Genomic DNA, 7,273 nt, shown 5'->3' with positions numbered 1-7,273 from the left:
ATAAATTTTTTTCCATTTTGCCTTTTGTCCATTTTTGTCAGATTAAGAAAAACTAGCATGTGCCATGTTAAATTCTGCATAATATATTTTAAAAACGTGCTTGGTTCTGAGATAATCATTTGAAACATTTGGCCTATTAGCAGGTGATTCATCTTATAATAGAAATGTACATAATTCAAAATGTATCATAGAGGTAGGCCAGACTCCTCAGCTAAAACACTCAACCAATGAAAGATACATGGATCTCAGCAACATTCTGCATGCCCGCAGAATCTGGTTAAAAATGCAGTCACATCATTTATTATTTAAAAATCAGTATTTCCTCTTCAGTCACAACACCGTGGGTTTTTCCATGTTTTCTTCAGGCAGTTACTCGACTCCTATATCAGATGTGGCTCTCCGAGTGGTGTAGCTGTGGTAACAGCAGACATAGCCAGTGCAGGGTCCTTTTCCAGCACCAAGTTTAGCCCGTTTGTTTGTTCTAAATGGAACAAAATCCCCATTGATAGTCTAAGCACTGAAATGTGTTCCAGGTAAAAGCTAAGTGAACTGTTATCTGTTCTTTATTTTTTTATTTTTATTTTTTTTTTTTTGAGCTGGGAGGGGTATTTAGAGAAATAAAGTGGCTTAATTACTGGAAAAACAATCAGTCCACATGCTTATGATTAATTTTGTGTGACCATAGACCTTTTCTTTGAAAACATGGGGCCAGAGGTCAGGTGTCAAAAAGTAGCTTCATTGTGGTAATGTCTTTTCCTCTGGAAACCAGAAGACTGTCCAGTTCCACAAGTTCCAGCATGTCTCTAGTCGATACTCTGTCAGCATATATGTCACCCTCTGGAGAGCAAGTCGGAAAGGACACCTATAGGCCATCGGGGTCACGGGTGAGAAGGCCGAAGAAATGGCAAGCCCTGTGTCGCCCGCCCGTGGGCATAACCACCAGGGCAGCCGGCTCACCTGCGCATGGCCACGCCGAAAGCCTGATGGAAAGGGAGCGCTGGGTCTCAGTGAAATCTTCACCACCATTATCTTGTAGCTGCAGTTGCACAAAGTGTGTTTTAGATGGAGTAAGGCGGCGTAAGAGGTAGAATTCATGTCGGCGGAGAGAGGTTCCAGAGGGAGGCTGATCGCCTATCGAACTATGATTGGCTTTTGGGTTTGTAAGTTACTACTTAAACTTGATTTTGTGAGAACCAAAGTTGTTTTTATTTTTTATTTTTAGAAACCTGATATTTTTTCAGAACCTGAATTAACTTCAGAACCAACTAATAATAAGACAATATCCAAAATTTATCAAGAACTTATAAAACTCAACACCAAGAAAATCCAATTAAAAAACGGGCAAGGGACCTACATAGACACTTCTCTCAAGAGAACATACAGCCAACAGACATGAAAAGATGCTCAAGATCTCAAGTCGTCAGAGAAATGCAAAATGAAAACCACAATGAGACAGCACCTCACGCCTGCCAGAATGGCTCTACCAATCAACCAGCCAGCGCTGGCGAGGATGCGGAGAAAAGGGAACCCTCGTGCACCATTGGGCATGCAGACTGGTGCAGCCACCGTGGAGAATGGTATGGAGCTTCCTCAAAAAGTTACAAATGGAACTGCCTTGTGACCCAGCAACTCCACTTCTGGGACTATAACCCACACACTGATTCAAAATAATACACGCGGCCCTATGTTCAATGCTCCGTTCTTTACAATTGCCAAGATCTGGCAGCAGCCCACGTGCCCACCAGTCGACGAGAGGATGAAAAAATTCACACAATGGAATACAACTCAACTGTAAAAGAGAAGGACATCTCCCCTTTCGAAACGGCATGGATGGACATGGAGAATATGCGAAGTGTAATAAACCTGTCAGAGAAAGACAAATGCCATATGATTTCACTTATGTGGAATTTAATAAACTAGACACGATACAAAGAACAGACTGCTGTTAGAGGAGAGAGGGCTGGGTGAAAAAGGTAGATATTAAGCAAAAAAGCCCCATAAAACTCAGACAGCAGTATGGTGATTGCCAGAGGAGGGGAGGGATGCGGGAGGTAGAAGAAGGTAAAGAGAGAAATGCTGGTGGAAGGAGGCTTGACTTTCGGTGGTGAACACAATGCAATATACACATGATGTTTATAGAATTGTGCACCTGAAACAATTTAACCCATGTCACCCCAATAAATTCAGTAAAAATAAAAGTAGAAGATCACTCTGTTGATCAGAGTGCCAGTTTGTTAATTTATAGTTCTAGAAATTGGGGCAAGCAAATGTTTAAAATGATGAGTAAGAACTATTTTTTAAAAGAAAGTTTAAAATTGGGGGTCTGCTTAACCTGAAAAGGATTGTTGCAAAGTTATCTGATCTTGAAATATTCCTTATTCAAGGACGAAGATAACAAATTATAGTGATAGACTGACTAGACACAATCGACCTAACAGTGAAAGGGAACAAACAGGAGCTGACGTGTCTGTGGCTAAGGACTGGCATATGGGAACTCTTACAATGCCAGTTCCAGCGAAAGGACTCTGTAGACAGCCATGAGTTTCTTTGAAAAGGTGGGAGTCCCACTGTGACCAGAACCAGCCTGCCAGATGTTTTCATCGTCTCACATATGTGGAAATTGAGGAGAAGGTAACATCATGACTCAGATACAAATAAATGTGCACTTGTTCAAGGTATTATTTGATGCATTAGTATGAATTAACATGTTATAACAGGCTCAAGTTTAAAGTTTTTGAAAGCACATAATGGAGTAGAGGACTGTTAAAATGTAAATAGAGAATGTTTTTTGAGAGGAGGAGGAATCCATTGAACTTCTAGAGGGGACCAAATTTACATGTCTTATCAGTTACCTTCAACTCACAATGTTATAAAATAGCTCCCACTGAGTCAGGATCTGATAAGACAAGGATGTGTTAAAGATATATAAGACACAATTCAGAGATGTGTTAAAGATATATAAGACAATTCAGAGATGGAAGATGCTGACGACACCTCAGCATACGAGCAGAGGGTTGCTGAAGGATGCCCAGGACCAAACCAGAGATGGGTGGATCTGCATTACCACCATTTGTCCACCAACCAGATCTGAAATATCATGGCTGGCATGTACACATAAGGAACTATCTGGCATTGAAATTGGGACTCAAAAGAACTGTTGGCCCAGAAAGGAACTCACTACAGACTGATTCATTTGCCTCTCAGCATAACCATTATTGCTTGTCGCAGTTTAGGTTCTTACAAGGATATTTCTTGGATCACATGATCCCACACATCTAGAGGAAATAATGAACATCATAAACAGACCCAGAGAAAGAGAAGCAGCAATCAGACTCTCAAACCTCAGAGGGAAAGTAAGGGAGGATGGGGGTAAGGGGAAGAGATCAACCAAAGGACTTGTGTGCATACATATGGGCCTAGCCAGTGGCCATGGACAATGGGGGTGGGGGGTGGGGGCATATCTACGGAGGGGTTTGGGATGGGAATGGGGGAATAAGGACAATTATGTGAGACCATAATCAATAAAATAAATTTATATATAAATTTATTTTATTGATAAAACTATATATATATATATATATATATATATATATATATATATATATATATATATATATATATATAGTTTTCCATTGACGAACAAGTTTGTTTGTTTTTAACCTGGCACAATTTTTCTTTAACCTGGGGTTCAGTAATTTGCCTGAGACAATACACATAATACATGGCATGATGGAGGCAAGAATGGGGGAAATTGCTCTCTGTGGTGGTGCACAGGACATTGGAATTGTCCTGTTGGTGCAATTCAGCCTGGAGGCAGTGTGGCTGAGAGGTGCAACCAGTGGGTTAGCGCCTGTGTTAGCAGACAGCTTGATACTTTTGCACAGGAAGTGCACTGGGGGGTGCTTTCAGGGGTAATGTGTGTGAGGCAGCACACGAGGCTGGACTGAGCAGAGGGAGGAATTGGACTGTGATGCAGTGACCACCAAGACTTTAGTCAAAATCCATAGGTAGATCTGGAGCTGGATGGGCCTTCTAAGATGAATGAAACCATGAGTGTCCTGGGAACACTCACTGGGGAGGGCACCCCTCCTGGCAGCTGGGGGAATGCTCCCCTCCTTCCTGAGGTGGAATCTGGGCTCAGCACCGCCACCCCTACCACCCCCTCCTCTCCTACCCTTTGGAGATTCCTCCTGGACTGGCACCTCTGCTAGTCCAGGCGCTTACCTGCTCTTCCTCCAGGCTTCCTTGCTGGGATGTCCGACACCTTCATCCTTGAAAGCTCTGAGTCCCTGGTCACCCAACCTTCTCAAGCAGTGGCTGCTGTTCTGAACCGACCATTTGCTATTTCAGGGGGACAAGGAAGGACCAAAAGACACCCCACAGTTCTCCACTGAGATTCTCCAGTTAGGCTTCCACAAACTCAGTACCTTGCCCCATCAGATGCTCTGAACACCTTAAGGGTACGAGATTGTGTGAGCCAAGCCACAGGCTGCTCGTACCACATCCTGGACTGGCTGCAGAGAGAAGCTCTCTCTCTCACCCAACTTTGTACTATGTTCCTCTCGACCCATCACCCTGCACACCCAGTCCTTGCTTCTGCCAGTGCACACGGGCAGGGTCTCACGGTCCTCCAACAGGCAGTCCCCTTCCTCCCTCAGCAGGCCCAGCCCTGCCCTGGCCAGCGGGTGGTGTGGCTTGGCCAGTTCCTGGCCAGGCAGCCAGAAGGGCGGGTGGGGGTGGGAGCAGACTGCGAAGGGCAGGAACAGCCTTGGGGTCGTCTTCAAGCAGGAGGAAGTGAGTCACCTCTGCAGGCTTGTGCTCCTGGGATCTGTGGTTTCAAGGTTCTCGAGGGCATCCAGTTACAACCACGGTGCTTGCCAGCACGAGGGGGCTCTGGCACTGCCCTGATTCCCATCCCGGCAAGAGCCCTTGGCGTGGCGTGCCTGTGTGGGCATCAGTCTTCTCTGGAGCTGTCCCCTTCCTGCTGTGTTCTGGCCGGGCCTCCCGCTGCTGCCGCCCTCTGGCTTACGGAGATGAGAGCCCCTTTATATGCTTCCAAGAAGGCCCCTCTGACTGTGACACTTTGTCTTGAACAGGCCAGCAATTGTCCTCAGCCTCTTGCCATTTTTCTTCAGCCCATTGACAGCCCTCAGCCTGGGAGGGGGAAGGTGGGCTGCAGTGTGGTCCCAGAGTCTCAGCCCACCCCCCCCGGAGCCACCCCACCGGCCGACGTGGATCAGTTACCGGATGAGGGCTTCCCCGGAGGAGAATCAGCCTCTGGAAGGAGGCAGTTGTTGGGGAGGGAGTTCGCTTTGAACATTGAGGAGAGTGAGTGTGTCGTGAAGGGAAGTCTGGGTGGCACACAGCATCCATTACACTGACCCTGGGCAGAGAAAGGAGGACCCTAGATAAGAGAATGACTCTGGAAGAAGAATTGATAGGCTAGGAGGACCCAATCGCAGACCCTTTCACACAAGAACACTTAATACCATCTCCTTGCTTAGCCCTGTCCTGGGCCTCATGGAGCTGGAACCCGTGTGCTGATGGGCAGTCGGAACAGGGCCCAGATCTCAGCACCAGCATCGGTGGGGGTGGCCTGCAGGACAAGCCATCCTGTGGTGTAATGGAGCTTTTAATCAGCTCCAGAACTCGTATTTCCCTTCCACAGGAGACACCCAACTTCCCGACTCAAAAGCTAACAGCTTCTTCCCGGTGGGCTGGGAAGTTGGGAGCGCGGGTCCGTGCCCACCTGCTGGAGGTGCGGTGACCCCTCCCTCCCTGTCCCCCTCCGGCCTGCGCTGCCCACCAGGAGGGGAGCTCAGAGACCCTCCAGGCGGGCAGGGAGCCCTGCCTCCCAGCGGGCAGCCGTGTGCTGAGCAGTGGCCTCTCCTTGTGCTCATGAAGGAGATGCTGGGAGCAGAGGCAGGAAAACTCCACATCCTGGCAGATGAGGGTGCGGGCCTGGGCAGAGGCCCTGCATCCTAGTGTCCCGCACACAAACGGCCACCAGAGGGCAGCAGGAGCTCAGCCTCACTGGGGAGGGATTGCACAGGGACAGCGTGTGTGTGTGTGTGTGTGTGTGTGTGTGTGTGTGTGTGTGAGAGAGAGAGAGCTTTGTGAGTGTGTGTGTGTGTGTGTGAGAGAGAGGTATGTGAGAGTGTGTGTGTGTGTGAGTGTATGTGAGAGTGTGTGTGTGTGTGAGTGTATGTGTGAGTGTGTGTGTGTGTGTGAGAGAGAGAGAGAGATTGTGTGTGTGAGTGTGTGTGTGTGTGTGTGTGTGTGGTGTGTGTGTGTGTGTGTGTGTCTCAGGGGCAGGTGGTGCCCTGACACACACCTTCCAGAAGAAATCTGAGGAACAAAAAATAGCTGAATGACAAAGCCCCAAAACCTAATTCCCCCCTTCATTTCATTTCATTTTATTTCTTAACATCAATTCACAGGGATGTCTAACAAATAACATGTTAGTAATCAAAGTAATTTTAAAATCATGAGGCATCACTGGTTCCTGAGAGAATGTCAGTCCTGGTGCTCGTCTGAATTGAAGACGAGATAACTCCGAAGGGCCTATTTAACTACTATTTTTCCATTATAGTTGACGTGCAATCTCATTTTACATGAGTTCCAGGTGTACAGCGCAGTGGTAAGACAAGCATAATTTACAAAGTGATCCCCGGTATCTGGGGTGGAACCTATTAAACCAGGGGTCCACATACCATTGCTTTATTTTACATTTTAGAATATATTTTATTGATTTTTTACAGAGGAAGGGAGAGAGATAGAGAGTTAGAAACATTGATGAGAGAGAAACATTGATCAGCTGCCTCCTGCACACCCCTCTCCCCCTACTGGGAATGTGCCCGCAACCAAGGTACATGCCCTTGGACCGGAATTGAACCCGGGACCCTTCAGTCCGCAGGCCGATGCTCTAGCCACTGAGCCAAACCAGTTAGGGCACCATTGCTTTTTTAAAAAATATGTTTATTTTACTGCTCAGCTGGGAACTGGTGGAAAATTTGGAGAAATGAGACAGGAGGGTTGGGAACTGGAGCATGATTGTTTTTGTTTTCCCCACTTTATTTCATCCCTGGGAAACTTGGGTCAAATCAAGAGGTGGAGAGATTTCTAGTTCCCCTGCCTTCCCCCCCCCCCCATTAGTAAACACACCATTCCCACCCCAGTGCCTGATTGGGGTGAGGTCTGGTGCTCACATGAAAAAGAACAGCTGCTCGGCAATGCTCTAAGACCTCCCGTTTCAGCATCCTCAGACTCGTTA

The sequence above is a fragment of the Pipistrellus kuhlii genome, unplaced genomic scaffold (assembly GCF_014108245.1).
Source record: "Pipistrellus kuhlii isolate mPipKuh1 unplaced genomic scaffold, mPipKuh1.p scaffold_m20_p_1, whole genome shotgun sequence".
Taxonomy (NCBI): Eukaryota; Metazoa; Chordata; class Mammalia; order Chiroptera; family Vespertilionidae; genus Pipistrellus; species Pipistrellus kuhlii.
The sequence above is the reverse complement of the archived record's forward strand: the minus strand, read 5'-3'. Positions refer to the sequence as shown.